The sequence below is a fragment of the Balaenoptera physalus genome (genome assembly GCF_965194825.1).
Source record: "Balaenoptera physalus genome assembly, contig: HAP1_SCAFFOLD_943, whole genome shotgun sequence".
NCBI classification, from domain to species: domain Eukaryota; kingdom Metazoa; phylum Chordata; class Mammalia; order Artiodactyla; family Balaenopteridae; genus Balaenoptera; species Balaenoptera physalus.
Genome location: NW_028125845.1, coordinates 270,740 through 289,950, shown reverse-complemented (window position 1 = coordinate 289,950; position 19,211 = coordinate 270,740). Strand labels below are relative to the sequence as shown.

The 19,211-nt window shown below is 38.1% G+C and overlaps 1 protein-coding gene across 1 annotated transcript in view; it reads right to left on the bottom strand.

Annotated features, from left to right (window-relative positions):
• The window catches only part of LOC309653701 (ELKS/Rab6-interacting/CAST family member 1-like), a gene marked incomplete at its 5' end in the record, with an annotated part of 129,269 nt that overhangs the window by 38,665 nt on the left and 71,393 nt on the right, over positions 1-19,211 (bottom strand).

The window sequence follows — 19,211 nt, the reverse complement described above, 5'->3', positions numbered from 1 at the left end:
ATGGGTATGGTCATACATGCAGAGTCATAAATCTCTATAAAGAAATAAGGAAAGTAGCTACGGAGAAAAGACCCAACATATAGGGATGGGGATAAAGGGAAGACCTACAGAGAGGAAAGCCATGAGAAACTGGATTACTTCCAAAGCAACAGTGTAAATGCCCAGAGAGATTCCTTTAAAAAATGCTGAGGGAGGACAGCACATTGAACAGCTGGATGCTAAGAAAAACAAATCAGCTGTAAAAAGAAAAAACTGTTCTTAAATTTATTTATTTATTTATTTATTTATTTTTGGCTGTGTTGGGTCTTCGTTTCTGTGCGAGGGCTTTCTTTGGTTGTGGCGAGCGGGGGCCACTCTTCATCGCGGTCGCGGGCCTCTCACTGTCGCGGCCTCTCTTGTTGCAGAGCACAGGCTCCAGACGCGCAGGCCCAGTAGTTGTGGCTCACGGGCCCAGTTGCTCCGCGGCATGTGGGATCTTCCCAGACCAGGGCTCGAACCCGTGTCCCCTGCATTGGCAGGCAGATTCTCAACCACTGCGCCACCAGGGAAGCCCGGAAAAACTGTTCTTAAATGCTAGTGTTCAAGTTAGGTTTTTATATCATCTTTTATTTCAACAGCAAGCATTTTCAATGAAATTTATTATTATAGTTATTCATTCCTTCATATACCCTAGTACGCATTCATTTACTCAAAAAACTATTGGTGAATTCTCTATTACATGCCAGGCACTAGTGACACAAAGAAAAATGAACAGACCCATTTTCATTATAAGATGGGAAGGGGACTTTATGTACCTGAATCCAAGCTATGGATGGGCTTCCGTGCCATTCTAACGAGCACACATTTTACTCTAGACAGATGGGGACTATTAGGGACTTCTAAGCAAAGAAACAGTCCGGTCAGTTCTGTATTTCAGACTGATAATTCTGATAGCTGTGGAGAAGATATTCAATATCTAAGGGGAGTTACGTAGAGACATGAAAACAGCTAGGAGAGCGTATCAATTCAGGTAAGAGAGTTTGGAAACTAAGTGAGTTAAGAGAGATGGAAAATAGGGGATGGGTTTGTGAAATAGTGTGGAAACAGCATATTATCACTAGGGAGACTCCCGTACACACAATGAAAAATAGTAAGCAAAAATATGGAGGAACTGTAGAGAGATATTCTTAATAAGCAAAAGGAAAATAAGTAAGACAACTATTCTAAAACTCACAAACTTCATTCTTTCATTCAGCTACGTGCCAGGCAGTTTTCTAGGTGTTGAGGATATAGAATTAATCCAAACAGACAAAAATCCCTACCCTCAAGAGCTTAATCCTAATACGATAGACAAGGAATGAATGAATGAAATGAACATAGTATGTAGGATGGTGATAAGTCCTACAGAGAAAAATGAAGCAGGAGAATATAATATCATCGTCTACTCTTGAACTAGCTGGTTTATTTCACATGGCTTTCAAAAAGCAACATAAATGTTATCTGCTTTGGGACGACTTTCTTGCTCTTACCCCCATGACAATAAGATGACCACAGTCTGTATGCCATCACACATGAACTAAGTACTGATCTACATACATACATATACACATCTCCCATTCTTTTCTCTATCTATACATTTATCTCCATTCTTTCATCTATCTATACATTATAACACGAATCTCCAACCATATTGTTATTACTCATTCTATACACATCTCCACAAATAGACTGGATCTTACTCCTCTACCCCAGCTTTGTATCTTCATATCTGGCACACATCAGGTCTATAATAAATTCTGGTTCATTAGTCAGTAAATAATACATAAGCTTGGACTTTTATAAACTGTATTTAGGCATACACATAAACTTCTGCCAAGAAAAGAACTACAAAAGTACCTAAATCCAACCTTCAAATAATTCCTGCATCAATCAATTTAATATAAGCTCTTTAAGGGTCTGCTTCATTCCAAGCAGACCCTTCCAAGGGGAAGAAAAAAAGGTCCCTCTCTACAGTCCCTGAGAATTCCACAGCAGAACAAATAAGCTAAGTGAAAAGATTCAGCGAACTCAGAATAGGGAACCATGAGTACTGTCAGGCTTGGATTTTCACTCTTGAACGAAGGAAGAATCCTACAGGTGAACCACTGCAACTGGCTCCAGTCTTTTCCATGCCGATAAAGTCCAAAGCATACTGTGAGAGAAAAGACCATCACCTATGAAAAGCATTAGTTTCATTTAGTTTAATCAGACACTCCTATTGGAATCTCATATGGATCAATACTTAGGTAAATTCACAACCACTAAAGAGATTTTGCCACTTAAAAATCTAGTACTCCATAACATACAGAAGGCAATGATGCCCTGGTGTTTACATATTTAACCAGCTGTGCGGGTCATCCTAGTTGCTGACATATAAACCTTACACACACAAAAAAGATATCATCATTCTGTTGATTAGACTTTTTTACCAAGAAAGAGCAGTACAACCACCTTTTTTAAAAAATAAAACTTCATAGAACCAACCAAGTTTTACATACAAGAAACCAGAGATTTGTTTTATGAGCCCACCTAATATACAAACAGCCCTTACATGCATAATAAGGATTATACCCTTCTTTCTCCTCCATCATCAGCATCTAAGAAATAATTAAGATGTTAACTGTTAACAATTCCACTTGTATAATTTGTATGTAGTCCAACTATTAAAGGGATCCATTATTCTTTGCCAGCAAAAACAAAAACAAACAAACAAACCAACAAACAAAAAGACTTTTCCTGATATACTCAGGTGCAGAAGCTGCTAAACCAGGTAAAATCCCCATTAACAAGTTCTCCCTAAGCTAATTTCTTATCCAATTAGCCAGCTGTCTAAACTGCTGAGTTGGAGGGGAGGAAGAGGATGGCTATTCCTGGAGAGCAGAAATAGCCATTCCACGGTGAAGAAAGGGCAGCGCTCACTAGAGCTGTCTCCTTTGGGCAAGCTGCTATCGGCAAGGAAGACCTGCAGTAGATACAGATATGTGCAAAACAGCTGCAAGAGCATTAACCCAAAAGAGGCTCTGTGTGGTGTGTGGGAGGATGGGTGTGTACAAAGCACTTTCCGTTTACCCAGCATCATGATGGACAGCAGCTGAATCCTACTGAAAACTCCTTTTATATATCCTCACTTTGGTTGAGACTCAAAATCGTGATTTTGTGATCAAGGCTCTCTGGGTTCAGACGTTGCTAACCAAGGGGTGTATGAATGCTATCATATTAATCTTGCCATTATTCTCTTCTTTTAACTAATCCAATATAGAGGTTGTGAAAACTGTTCACCCTAATAGTCCCATATCACACCATTTCAGTATTTACTATGCAATTTCTATAAAATATATAGTGGAAATCCCATTCTATACCAAGTTCAATTATCCACAGGATCTAAAATACACTATTTACAAAAGCTTTGAATACAACAGCTAAGAGAAAAACTGGATCAGTTATGCACATACTCGACTATTAATGATAAAGATGACTGCTTCAGAATCATGCTAAGTGGAAAAATACTCCCTTAAATATGCTCAGAATATCTACCCAAGAAAAAAACTTTCCATTTTGTAGAAACAGAAACCACAGAATCCCTAAAATGGCAATATGATAAAAACAACAAAAAATTACTCGTGATGGGGGTGGTGGAGGAGGCGGCGGCAGTGGTGACAAGAGGCACCACTAACACAGAGAGTGTGGTATGTATCAGGCACTGTTTTCAGAAATCTATGTATAACAACTATTGAAGCTCCACCACAAGACTATAATTATTAGGCAATCTAGCTCCAGAATTCTACTCTTAATCACTGTGCTATAAATAATATGTTCTATGATGGGGGGCGGGGGGGGGGGAAAGAAGAATCACACAAAGATGTCTCAAGCATCTTTCCATAAATGATTCCTTGTTATTAAGTAGTGTTTATCAATAAACACAATGTTATTACTACGGTCACATATGAAAATATTCTCCCCTACAGAAGCAAAGAAGGAAGGGTGGAGGTACCAAACCACTGCCAATGCAGAAGAGCATCTTCCATGTACTTCCGTGTACAGTCAAACATAACACACTAAAGCTGGTGGGCAGAACCAAAGGTACTTGATATCAGGATCAATATCATGATAGTATTAAGACAGTCTGTTTAGCCTTTCAAGGGGTAGAAGGAGGCTAGTTTATTTATACACACGGACTAAGGAGCACTTAACAATAGCTAAAAAAGCTTTTCTTCTTTTACTTTAATAACTTATACTTAATAATATTGAAAATTAATAAAAAATTGTTGCAGAAAATAATGTATTTTATAATTCTATGGGCTCTTCCTACTTTATGCATAACCAATCTGTATTAAGAAGAAATCATTAAGCAGCTATTAACATGTATTCAATTTCTGCATGAGTAAAATTGTGCAGAGATCGAAGGAATTGGTGTTTAGTCTATATTATCTGTGTCCCTGGTGATGAATAGGGAGGAGAAGGGTCAATCAGGTTTATACATACAGCCTAAAATCATAGAGAAGAACTAAGAGTGAAGAATTCAAGAAGGAAACACTTTCTAAATAACTATTTAGAGAAGGAAGGCGTTTTCCTTAAAATGACCTCTCTAATTAGGGTACAACTCTGTTAACTGAGCTAGAAAGAAAATAGAAATAATTATTATATGATACAGAGCCTTTCTTTCGTACAATATTTATTTTACAAAGAGAGAAAAACCGATGAAAGAGGAGGAAGACTAACGCAGAATGCATGCTGCACGTGAATCCATCAAATCTGCACACCAGCTCCACACTGGCACAGATTTCTTAACATCTTTTGTTTTGGTTTTTATCAGCATTGCCAGTTGTCAGAAACTATCATGGTTCAACGTGGGTGATTTATTCCTAGTCAAGTGGAACTGATTGCTCTGCTGCTGAGGCCCTAATCACTGAGCAAACGTAGAAGGGACTTCCTATAGGATGTAGTTCTAAGGACAAGAAATCCCAAAATACTCCTTGCAGTCACCTAGCTACCTGGAACATCATTTAAAGGAAAGAATTTTTTGGATGATGCCTCCACACTTGTTCTAAGCAGCCATCAGTGTCAAATGTATTGTGGAAAGCAAGTTACTCAGAAAGGCTCTGACCTTTACCTTCTTGGTTAATAATACCTCTCAGTATCAGTGGTAAAAGTACAGTCTGGATGAACTGGTCATAATCAGCTGGCAAAAGAGACCTACAGTAATCAATGGAATCTAAAAAGGAAAAATTCACTAAGTCCCCTGATCTACGCAATTGTCTGTCTACCATCCTGCAGGCCTGTGAAATGTACTAACAAGGCACAACTATACTTTACCAAAATGATCAGGGTTTGCCCAGACTGTACTGGTCTCTAAATTTTACTTGTCCAGTTATGTGTTTCCAACGATTAGAGGATACAAGAGCAACAAAGTCATGTGGAACTCTAAGCAGTGTTTTAAACACAATTTAGGTTGTTAAAACTCCCATATCTATATTCTCAATGACTGTTTAGGGTCTTTAATAAGCCCAGCAAAGATTCTGGCTGACACAACCAATTATTTCTTTGGTTGAGTTTCCCTCCCAATTGTGCTATTCTCTCATCATATAAGTAATGGACGGATTACCGTGTTGAATAAATAGCTAGCTATGTCCCACTGGGCAAGTTACTTGTTCTTTCTAATTACCTACCTACAAGACAAAGACCACTAATATTCCTTTCAATTCTAAAATACAACTGTATTCTTACGATGGGAAAGACGAGAACATTTAAAAAGTAATAAACTTCAGCAGAGTACTACTGTATTTTATCTTAAAAACTGTTCAAATTGAACTATACAGGAAGTATAGGTATGACCTTTAGGAAAATACAGAGTCCATTGCTCCGGTTAGATTTTATTAATTGCTGGGAGGGAAAGTAAGTTCCTTGATAGACTTGCTCATGGTACAGATAATGGAACTAGGGACCTCTTGAATTAAAAAAACTGGATAATATGAAGCAAAAGCTGGTGAGACCAAAGGTCACACTGCTAGTCAAGATCTGCTTGGTAGACAATTAAGGAAATGGCTCAAATACTTCTTTTTATATCTGGCAGGCATATATAAAAACTTGACGGATATTCATATGCTAAAATTGCTAAAAAAAAAAAAAAAAAAAACAACAAAAAGAGGACCCATAAACCCATGGTGGCTGTCCTTGTGAAGCAGCGGCAATGATGAGACTGTACCTAGGACCTCAATTCACACCTATACGAATGGCATCCCTTGAAGCTGTACGATAACAATAGATAGAACACTCTTAGATCTAATAGTTCACTACATTTTAGTGATGAAAGAACTCAGTATTTTTAAGTAACTAATTAAAGCAGACACACTAGGCTTAGTTTCTGCCCATCCCCCCACAAAGAACCACTATTCTTTGTATTACTTATTACCAATAACAAAGTCGGGAAAAATCAAGTACATAACAATAGAAGGCTAGCTAAATTAAATATGCTCTATCAACCATTACAGTTCATATACTTGATGATTAATTAAGGATATGCAAACTTCTTTATTATGTAACATTACATGAAAAAGAAAAGTTATCAAAATGTACAATATTATCCCAATTTGAAGGAAAAGTTTATTTTTACACAGAATTTTCCTTGTTATACCTTTTCCACATTTTTCAAATATTCCGAATGGACATACATGATTTCAATGATAATGACAAAAGCAATAATTTTCTAACTCCTATCTGAGAAATCTCAGGATTTACAAGAAATATGATTAGGATCATGATAAGAGAGATTCTCCTAACATATGCACTTACCAACATGGGAAATCTCTAGGGGTTTCTGTGGGCCATGTGAGCGTTTCTATTTAACCCACACCTTCCACAGGTTCATACTGTGGGACCAAACCAAGCTGTCAGAGACTTGGGGGGTTTTCCACAATGCTAAAGGAAGACTGAGAGATAACAAATGAATCCAGAGAAACCAAGACTTGCAAAACCTATTTGAAATATTAGGTCCAAAGGAAACAGCAATAGGATGCTTCACATATTTTAGGTCTAAATTCAAGTTCATCTCACTCAATTTTTATTTTAGCCAGGCCTACTTTTATGGCCTGAAGTAAGCTAACTTGTACTAAAAGTCAATCCTAGTGTGACAAGGCTGGGTTTCCCAAGAAGCAGACCTTGAGACAGATTTTATTGTTCAAGAAATTAGAGGGTGCTCTTGGGATCAATGCCAGTGGAAAGGAAGTGGGGGGGGGGGGGAGCATGATGGTGCAGAGGGAGAAAGTAGGCTGCCATGAAGTCCCAAAGGATTCAGACAACCCCATGGGGAGCTCTGAATCTGCGATGACCTTTCAGAGTTGCCCCAAGTCAGGGCAATGGATTCAAGCCCTTGTACCCTACAAGGATCAATCATTGGATACCAATGGGAAGGGATGTGGCCTTGTACAAGGTAGGTCTCTTTAGCCAACGCAATCTCCACAGGGGATACTTCCAGCACCTGGGGGAATACATCCTTCAACCCTCAGCAGGGATCTGGGTCACTCATCACAGCATCCATTATGCCCAGCAGCTATGTATGCTCTTTCTAGTTAAATAATATTTAACATGAAATTGTAATTGCTCTCAATTTATGCTGTATTTGAACCATATACGTAATTTTATGGCTTTGTAAAACCTAGAGACCCTTGTATCCCAACTTGATTGTTTCACCAGTGGTGGGCATTTTGAAGCAGGAGTTCAGGGATGGCCTTTAAGGTGTGTCTGACATCCCAGTCCACACAAATGAGCCATGTGCATTTTTACATGAAGAGCACCCACAGCTTTCATCAAAAAGTTACAAATCATTAATTAGTGGCATTCTTTTCAAATACCCACAATATCTTCTAAAACGAATAGCCACTTCACTTAAAATTGCTTGCTTAGCTGTTTTACAAAGATACTGTGTTACCAAATTTGCTGTGTAAGAGTTTGGCCTGGTTGGGATGCAGGGAGAACAGATCCAAACAACAGTTCCTCACCTATATGCAATGGAAGCTCAAGAATCTTATTAAATTTAGTAAATTCTCCTTGGTCAACTTGAATGATTTTTCTAATCTGAAAAACCCCTGCAGGAAAAAAAAAGTGTTAGGAGAAAAAAGTAAGGAGGTCTGGCAATTACAGGAAGATAAAACAGATAAAGGACAAAATACACATCTGATGCTGGAAGCTATTTTCTGGTGAGGGTGTACATATCGGTATGGCAGAGAGAAGGAAGAGCACAAAAAGCTACTTCATCAAAGTTTGATTTAATAATTTCTTCAGGAGGTTAATTATTTCAACTTCTCAACTAGAGTTGACAGGCACCTAGGCGTCTATCCAAACAGGCATTCCCACAGGTGAGAATGCAATGCAAGTTAATTCATGCCAAATTATAAGCAGTTTTAAGCAGAAGAAAATATTAACTGTGCTTCAAAACTCTGATCAAGCATTTTTTTTCCCAAATCCTTTGCCTCTTTCTAGATATTTATCTATGTAATATTTATACTCTGACAAGTTCCTGCTACAAGGTCTCCTGAGAGACTACGAAGAACAACCTTTGTCCCAAAAGGAATCTGACCCTTCCATATTGACTTGTTAATTACCATTTTTCAAGTTTAAAATATGTTTTCAGTCAAAACAGAAGTCAGAGCACTCCAAACTAGAGCTTGCAAGACTCTGAGAATATTAATATGGCATACGATTAATAGGAAATGGACACATCACATAAATCCTCAAATTATTCACGAAGCTACTTAAAAGTCCAAAGAAATGATGTTTTAATAAGAGTCAAAATTACTTCTGTGTTGTACAAAGCATTACACTATAAGCCTTTGAATGCTTCTTGTTTATATTATACCCTAGCACTTGAAAATAAAGCATTTATCCAAAGGCTATGTTCTCTCAGGTCCATTCCTATTACCTCCATGATAATGGTGGTAGAACAAGTTTCTACATCACTCCAGGTGAAAAATACAAGGCTCTTTAAAAACACATCCACTCTTATCCCAGGAATGCAAGATTGATTCACCATACAAAAATCAATCCATATAATGTACCATATTAATAAAGAACAGAAACCACATGATCATCCCAATAACTACAGAAAAAGCATTTGACAAAATCCAACACCTCTTCATGATAAAAAACACTCAATAAACTAGGAATAGAAGGGAACTTCCTCAACTGGATAAAAGGCATCTGTAAAAAACCCAGTTAACATCATACTTAAGGTGAAAAATGAAAACCTTTCCCCTAAGATAAAGAACAAGACAAGGATGTCCACTCTCACCACCTCTATTCATCATTATACTGGACAATTAGGGAAGGGCAATTAGGGAAGAAAAAGAAATAAAAGGCAGCCACATTGGAAAGAAAAGGTACAGCTACCTCTATTTGCAGATGGCTTTATCTTATACGTAGAAAATACTAAAGAATCCACTAAAACACCATTAAAGATAATAAACCAATTTAGCCAAGTTTCAAAACCCAAGACCAATAAACAAAAATCACATGTATGTCTTTACACTAAAAATAAATAATCTAAAAATGAAGTAAAGAAAATTCCATTTACAGTAGCATCAAAAATAATAAAATATTTAGGAATAAATTTAAAGAAGTGCAAGGCTTGTAAACTGAAAACTACACAACATCAATGAAAGAAACTAAAAACAACCTAAATAAGTTAAAAGACATCCTGTGTTGATCAGCTGAAAGACCTGATGTTGGGGGGAGGCGGTTACTTCTTTTTTTGGATGCCCAAAAGCCAAAACGATCTTGAAAAGGAAGAAAGGTAGAAGATTCACAGTGTCCAGTATCAAAACCTACTACAAAGCTACAGTAACCAAGACAGTGTGATGTGGGAAACAGACAGACATATAAATTGATGGAACAGAACTTAAAGTTCAGAAATGAACACGTGTGTCTATGTACGACTGATTTTTAGCAATGGTCCCAAGACCATTCAGTGGGAAAAGAACAGTCTTTTCAACAAATGGTGCTGGGACAAACGGATATCCACATGCAAAATAATGAAGTTGGATCCCTACCTTACACCACATACAAAAATTAACTAGGAATGGACCAAAGACCTAAATGTAAAAGCTAAAACTATAAAACTCTTAGAAGAAAACACAGGAGGAAATCTTTGTGACCTTCAATTAGGCAATGGTTTCTTAGATATGATGTCAAAAACATAAGCAACTAAGGAAAAAACAGATAAATTGGACTTCATCAAATTTAAAACTTTTGTGCATCAAAGGATGCTATCAAGACAGTGAAGAGATAACCCAGAGAATGGGAGAAATATGTGCAAATCACTTATCTGATATGGATGGAATCTCCCGAATAAAGACTTTCTAGAACTCAATAAAAAGACAAATAACTCAATTTAAAAATGGGCAAAGGGGGCTTCCCTGGTGGCGCAGTGGTTGGGATTCTGCCTGCCAGTGCAGGGCATACGGGTTCGAGCCCCGGTCTGGGAGGATCCCACATGCCGCGGAGCGGCTGGGCCCATGAGCCACAATTGCTGAGCCTGCGCGTCTGGAGCCTGTGCTCCGCAACGGGAGAGGCCGCGACAGTGAGAGGCCCACGCACCGTGATGAGGAGTGGTCCCCACTTGTCACAACTGGAGAGGGCCCTCGCACAGAGGCGAGGACCCGACACGGCCATGGATGGATGGATAAATAAATAAATAAAAATTAAAAAAAAAAATGGGCAAAGGATCTGAATAGACATTTCTCCAAGGAAGATATACAGATGGCCCGCAATTACATGAAAAGACATTCAACATCATTTGTCATTATGGAAATAGAAGTCAAAACCACAACAACATACCACTGCACACCCGTTAGAATGGCTATTTGAAAAAGAAAAATAACTAGTGTTGGCAGAAATGTAAAATGGTTCAGCCACTTTAGAAACAGTTTGGCAGTTCCTCAAAAAGTTACAGGTAAAGTTAACATCAATTCCATCCCAAGATATAAACTCAAGAGAAATGAAAAACGTATGTTCATACAAAAACTTGTACATAGATGTAACATAATCATTATTCAAGTGGAAACCACCCAAACGTCCAGAAACTGATGGATGGATAAAAAAAAAATGTGCTATATTCATTACAATGGAATATTATTCAGCCATAAAAAGGAATAAAGTACTGACACTTGCTACAACATAATGAACCTTGAAAACATTAAAGAAGCAAGACATAAAAAGCTTATTATATGATTACATTTCTATGAAATGTCTAGCATAGGCAAATTGATAAAGACAAAAAGTAGGCAGTGGATGCAGAGTATAGGGGTTGTGACAGGTATGGGTTTCTTTCTAGGGTCATGAAAATGTTCTGGAACTGGACAAAAGTGATGGTTGCACAACCTTGTAAGTATACCAAAAACAACTGAATTATATAGTTTAAATTAGTAAAGTTTATGGTATGTGAATTATATCTCAATTAGGGAGGAAAAAAAAAGCATCAATCCAATTAACCCCATGGTGCTAGCTTTAAAAGTCAAGGTTCCCCCCTCCCCCCCCTCCACCCAGGGGTTTTTACAACCAAAACATGTTTCTAGACCTTGTACAATGCCCCTTTTGAGACAAACTGTCCCTCCCTTCCCCATTAAGAAACACTGATATAAATGGAATGAAATTATAATCTATTAATTTGAAGCGTCAATCTTTAAAAAGCATAGTTTCTGTGACAGAATAAGAAAACAGAAAAAAAAAAAAGTCAAGGTTCCCAATATCCATCAACGAAGCGTGAAACTACTCTAGTACTGAGATTTATCTGGCGTTATTCCCCAAATAACACAAATGCAAATAACAGTTTAGTCAAGTTTCTCTGTTCTTAATGGACTTAAAAATTCTCTTGCAATCACTGTGTCATCCACGCACATACTCAGTCTGACGCGCTTCTAGATGGCGCCTCTTCCACGTTAGATCACTCATACGCAAAAGTTTTCATCTAGACGGTTGTGCTGTTCACCTATGATGATCTCCAAATTGAATACGTAGCATTAATTCACCTTCTGCTGTCAGCCTGCCCTTTCCACACACCTTATTCCTCTGTACCCTTTTCCTATCAATTATTTTCATACCCAGTGATAATGCCTCAATTGGGTAAAACAATTTAAAACTGTTTAGAATTCCTTCTGGTTTGAAGTTACTTCTGTTGACAGCAATGGATGATAGTAGAAGTCCTATGAATAAGAGATTAAAACACTGAGCAGAACATGGAAATATACAAAAAAGTCATACGACAACAGAAAAGAAAGTGAGAGCTTTGTTACCATACCACACAAACAACATCTCGCCCTCATGGTCTCAATCCCTTATCCAACATTTTTATTCAGCTGGAGCAGATATTTTGCACAGACGGCCGCAACAATGTCTCCGACTTCACGTGCTTTTTTGTAAGTGGCTTTGCCACTCCTCCGGTAAGACGTGGAGTATTTTCCTTGACGCCCCCGCCACCAAATCAAGTTAGGTCCTGTGACTACTGTGACCAAAAGAGTACAGACAAAAGGAATCCCCTGCTGCTTCCAAACCAACTCCTAGCGCAACCCTTAACTGGCCACGGAGCCACGGAGCCAGAGGCCAAGGAATACCCAGGCAGGATGTACGCAAATGAAGAAACCATCCTGGTAATCGGTCACCCAGCTGCAGACACCCCCAGCTGTCACCAAACAAATCAGGGACAAACTACGCAAGAGAGCCCTTCCTGAATTCCTGATTCACAAATAAAATGACTGTTTACTCCACTAAGCTTCAGCAATAGTTTACTATGCAGCGAGAGGTTTTCCTCCCCCGTCTATCTTTACAATGCTATTGCTCTTTCTGTTTTAATCACTGATATCGAAAGTGTATTGTTTCTAGATTATCAGAAGATAGGGATGAGGCATGTTGTGTTTTCTTTTATTGTTTTTATTTTTTGGAGAGGGGTGTTCTGGAAGAGGAGGGATGGTGAGAAGGAACATATCATAATGAAAAGATATTCTGTAACAAAGTAAACTAAGATCCTCCCTTTTTTAGGGAATAATTCTTCAATCATTGTAAGATGTCACTTGTATAATACCAGCATCATTTAAAAAGTTATCTACTGACAAATGGAAGTTAAACCAGACTTTGAAAGTTCAACTATCTACCCTCCTTAAGGTTTACTTGAAAAAGTGAGGGGAAAAAAGTTATACGAAGCAAAGTAAATCCATATGGAGCATATTCCCCAGCAGAAAAGTTATCATCAATCAGACTTCATTTACTATGCATTGTTTCTTCAATAAAATATTTCAAGAATTTAGCAATACATATTTTCCACTGAGGAAAAAAATGTTTAATTAAACTGAGTTCTATTAAAAAATAATAAAGAAAGAAAGAAAAGGGAAAATTCTAATGCCTAAGTATATTAAGTTTCCACCTTAAAATCCAATTAGGGCCTGACCTGCTCTTCTTTCAACTTAGCTTCATTAACAGCTGGCTTGTGATTTAAAAATAATATTTAGAAAACATTACAATTAATCCTTATTAAAAATAAAAGCACAATTTTTAAAATATTAATTTTCTCAGAATAAATTAGTAAATATTGTTTCCAATGATAAAATATATTCTTTCCATTTTATCATATGGAAAAAGTGAAGAAACTAACATGTCCTTTTTCCATTTTATGATATGGAAAAAGTGAAGAAACTAACATGTCCTTAAGTCAAAACTCTACAGCAAACAAATAGAGTGTATAAAGAACCTATTCTTTCTGACTTCCTACCGAAAACAAAATAACAGGAGACTTAAAGAACCAATCCAGGACCACAAAAAGGGAAAACTTTCTAATTCAATTATCAGTTAGCTTTCTGCTACTGATAAATCTAAACTCTAAATACCAAAACCTAGGAAACTGGAGATGCAGGCAAGGTGAAATAAAGAGAAGTTACAGAAGCATACAAGGGAAAGATGATAACGTCTGCGTCAGCAAATTAAACTCCAAGCTACATTACCATTTATAATCAATCAAGCAAGAAGCTGTACAATTTTAACACAGATTCTGAATGCAGCTCAGATTCAAATGCTCAATTACACTTTCCAGGTCAGTGATTTATTATAAAGATAAGAAATTTATTGTAACACAAAACTACTTTAAACCATAGCGGAGAGCCCTGGAAAGGAGAGGCCGGTGCTAATCCCACTGTACTGCATGCTTGGCCATCTGCTATTGTCTCATTTCATTCTCTGAGCACAGGGCTATCCCCGTGCATACAAATACATATACTACCTAGAAAGCTGGAAGCCTATGGGCAGGCAGTGGTGGCCCAGACAGACCCAAAATCGGTCCAGAGTATGTGATTCACAATCCAGCCATTCTCAAAGCTGCTACTATTTTCAGAAAACAAGGATTTTTAATGCATATTTAATATGCCAAAGTAATGCCAAAGTAATACATTGTTTCCTGGTATTCTCCTTAAATATTAAAAGAGTTAAATATTACTTAAACTTACAATTATAAGTAATATTTGTGAGAAAAATGATAGAGAATGCAGATGCCAAGAACAAGGAAAGGATGAAAGCAGAGTTACCATCTGCTCTTCCTTATGGAATAAGTGGATAAATCAAGAAGCAAAATAGGGGCCTCCCTGGTGGCGTAGTGGTTAAGAATCCGACTGCCAATGCAGAGGACACGGGTTCGAGCCCCGGGAAGATCCCACGTGCCACGGAGCAAATAAGCCCGTGCACCACAACTACTGAGCCCGCGTGCCACAACTACTGAAGCCCACAAGCCTAGAGCCCACGCTCCGCAACGAGAGAAGCCACCGCAATGAGAAGCCCGCGCATCGCAACGAAGAGTAGCCCCCGCTCACTGCAACTAGAGAAAGCCTGCACATAGCAATGAAGACCCAACGCAGCCAAAAATAAATAACTTAAAAAAAAAAAAAAAGCAGCAGCAAAGTAGGTTAAGTGTTGCATAGAATTAAGACATGTCTCCAGGGACTTCCCTCGTGGTCCAGTGGTAAAGAATCCGCCTTACAATGCAGGGGATGCTGGCTCGATCCCTGGTCAGGGAACTAAGATCCCACATGCCGCAGGGATAACTAAGCCCATGCGCCACAACTGCTGAGCCCGCGTGCCACAAACTATAGAGCCCACGGGCTCTGGAACCTGCGCGTCACAACTACAGAGCCCATGCGCCCTGGAGCCTGCACACCACAGCTAGAGAAGAGAAAACCTGCCGCCACAACTACAGAGAAGCCCACGCGCTGCAACGAAAGACCCTGCGTGCCTCAATGAAGATCCCGCATGCTGCACCTAAGACTTGATGCAGCCAAAAGTCAATTTAATTAATTAATTCAAAAATAAAAAGATATCTCTCCAGGAAAATCTCAAGATCCGCCTGTAAGGTTATACTTCAATATACCACCGCAGGTAAATTTCTAAAGTTTCTGATGGAAAATCTTCAGGGCCAGGGGAAAGAAAAACTGAATTCTATTTATCAGTTTCCTAAATAAACTAATAGGAAAATAAAGATGAGTATATTCTCTGAAAACCTTCTCATTATGTAAGAAATGGGAATAATTTTCCCAGAGACCAGGTAATAGGAGACATCATAGTAAGAAAGAAAAGGCACTGAGAGACAGAGCTCTACCAGAAATTTTTAGGAATCCGTATTACAAATGTATGAAGTACAGAGGTGAAATTCCAGGGCGTGACCCTCTGGAAAGGACACTATTCCCCTTTTTCATTCACACCGCTCTCTCAGCTTGGGACCTCGTACCCCTTCCCCATCTGCCTAGCAAACTTTCACACACCTTTCAAGACTCGACTGCTAAGACTTCTCTTAGACTCCTTTCACACAAGGTCGAATCTGGAATGCCTTGCTTTGTGCCCACTGTACACCATTTGTATGGTAACTTCTTTAACTGCTACAACTCTGAGACTCTGAGAGCAGAAACCATCCTCTCTGTGTACTTAGCACAGTGCCAGGTGCACAGCAGAAGGCAATGCTGACTGCATGAATGAGACAGCTGAGGACGCCTGGGAAGACTGGGACGCCCACAAGAACATAAAGTGACTGTGCAACTATAAATGCACTCAGTAAGGGGGGAAAGGAGAGAAGCCAAGAAGATTCCAGTGTATAGAAATAGACACACTGCTTAGAAAGCTAGGCCATCGTGTACAGCATCATGTGGCTCACTCACTCTAAGAAGGAATTATACAGAATGATAATGAGTCCAATGGACTCAGATTTTCAAGACAGATTTCTTCTGGATGAAGAACAGAGGAGAAAATGGATTTACAAAGGAACTGTACTGTACAGCACAGGGAACTCTGCTCAATATTCGGTAATAACTGAAATGGGAAAAGAACTTGAAAAAGAAGAGTTACATATATATGTATAATTGAATCACTTTGCTGTACACCTGAAACTAACACAACATTGTAAATCAACTATACTCCAATATAAAATAAAAATTTTTTAAAAATAAAAAATAAATTAGACCCGCAAACAAACTGGGATTACCAAAAAAAAAAAAAAAAAAAAAAAATCCTACAGACAACAAAAGGAGGTCTTCGAATTGTTTGGATAAACATATCAATCTGATAGAGTTTTCTTACAATATACCACAAAAGTCTTTTCTGAGCCTATGCAACATTTTATCACCTACATGGACGTATAAAGAATATATTCATGGGCATCCCCAGTGGCGCAGTGGTTAAGAATCCACCTGCTAATGCAGGGGACACGGGTTTGAGCCCTGGTCCAGGAAGATCCCACATGCCGCGGAGCAACTAAGCCTGTGCGCCACAACTTCTGAGCCTGCGCTCTAGAGCCCGCGAGCCACAACTACTGGGCCCGCGTGCTGCAACTACTGAAGCCCACACACCACAACTACTGAAGCCCGTGCGCCTAGAGCCCGTGCTCCACAACAAGAGAAGCCACCGCAATGAGAAGCTTGTGCACAGCAACAAAGAGTAGCCCCCGCTCGCCGCAACTAGAGAAAGCCCATGCGCAGCAACGAAGACCCAACACAGCCAAAAATAAATAAATAAATTTACTTTTTTTTCAAAAAGAATATATTCATAAGGGTTGAAGGCATAAAACTGAAGGAGATAAACAGACTAAATCAAGTTTCAAAAGATTCTCAAAGATTAGAGTCATTGGCTGAATTTAGCAAAGTAAAATGTAATAAGAACAAACAATATTAACACCTATTAATATATGCATGGTATATAACACTTCATGGGTTCCAAGGTGCTTTTATACACATTACATCATTTAACAACCCCCCCAAAGTAACTATTATACCCTGTCTACAGATGAGGAAACTGAGGGTTAGTGAGTTTTCCCAATACCACATTTCAGGGAGGGCCAAGAACAGAACATTAATCACCTTCTAATCATCTCTCTTGCAACTAGATCCAAAATTCCAAAGAGTACAAGTATGGAGGAAAAATGAGTGTAGAAAAACAACTGCCATCAGAAAAATTAATCAGGGCAAGTAAGAAGAATGAGAGGAATAGCAATATTTCACCGAGGAAAATAAGATTTGGGGGCTGTCAAATATAGGCTCCCAATATCGAAAAAATCATCCTGCTGAAGGAGGATTACACTTGTTCAATATGGCCCAAGCTAATCTTAACCAGCAAATACGATAAGTAGCCAAATTCTGGTTCAAGGAAAGAGGGTCAAAACTGTCCAAGCCATTCATGCATCTTAATTGGACATATCTGACCATAAGCTGAATAAATCCATTTGCCAGACTTTGTAGGAAATTTTAATCAAACGAACAGCTGGGCTTTATCAAATGAGACTCTACATCTGCATCAGACATTGTTTCAAAATATACAAATAAACTTCTAGAGGAAGGTGGTTCTAATTTCACAATTATAAAATTAGGAATGAATTTAAAGTAAAACACAGGAAAAATTCTTTCTCAATGAAGATAGATATGTAGGTACAGAGAAGGTTTTTTCTACGCATTTTTATTATTCATATTCAAACAAAAGGAAACATATAAAGTATATAATAAGCACCCATGTACCAGCAAATTAAACAGAAGTAAATCTGCCTCCAGGTATTTTAAATATATTTCAAATATAAATATGTATCTATATGTTATGAAGTATGTTAAATTACACACAAACGCATTATCCATCGTAAGAATGAGAATTACCTGAACTACTTAAGATACTCATATATTCTTCCTTATCCCAACCCTCTTCCCTTCCCTACCTCCAGAAGAAATAACTTTGCTGAATTTTTATCCTAAATATACCCTTGCCCTAAAACGAAAAGAATAATATATTCCACTGTGTGACTATACCACAACTTACTAACTCAATCATTCTGTCAATAAACATTTGCAAAGTATTCCCTCAGTTATGTTTTGGTTTTTTCCTTAATCCAAACAAGGTTACGATGAGCATTCTTACATACATCCTGGAGTTCATCTACAGTATATGTATCTGGCAGGGTACCCTTATGTTTAGTAAGTGCTTTCCAAAATAGTTGTACCTATTTAAAAACCCAACAGCACTGTGTGAGAAATTCAGTTGCCACATTTACCAACACCTGATACTGTCAGACTTCTTAATTTTTGCGAACACAGCTTACAATGCTAAGTATAAAATGGTTTCTTAATCTGGTCTTATTTTGCATTCCACTGATTACAGTGAGGGTACATAACTTTTCATATTTATTTGCCATGTATATTTCCTCTTATATAAATTTTATTAACACATACACAGGTTGTACGAAAACATGCATCCTGACCTAAGATACGGGTGCATGCATAAACACCAAAGCAAGCGTTTATTTCTGCGAGAGAATGGAGGGGAATACTCTCAAGAAAAGACATGCCAAAGAACTTTGACTCTGTTTGAAATTTTACTTCCCAAGTTGAGTAATTACCATTACTTATTATGTTATTCTCTATGCTTTTTGAATCTCACAAATAATTAAATTATAAAATGTAAAAAGATAATATAAATGCATGGTCAACAAGCAAGCACCCAGCGGACTTCCCTGGCTGTTCAGTGGTTAAGACTATACTTTCCAATGCAGGAGGTACAGGTTCAATCCCTGGTCAGGGAGCTAAAATCCCACATGCCTCGCAGCCAAAAAACCAAAACATCAAACAGAAGCAATCCTGTAACAAATTCAATAAAGACTTTAAAAATGGTCCACATCCAAAAAAAAAAAAAAAAAATCTTAACTA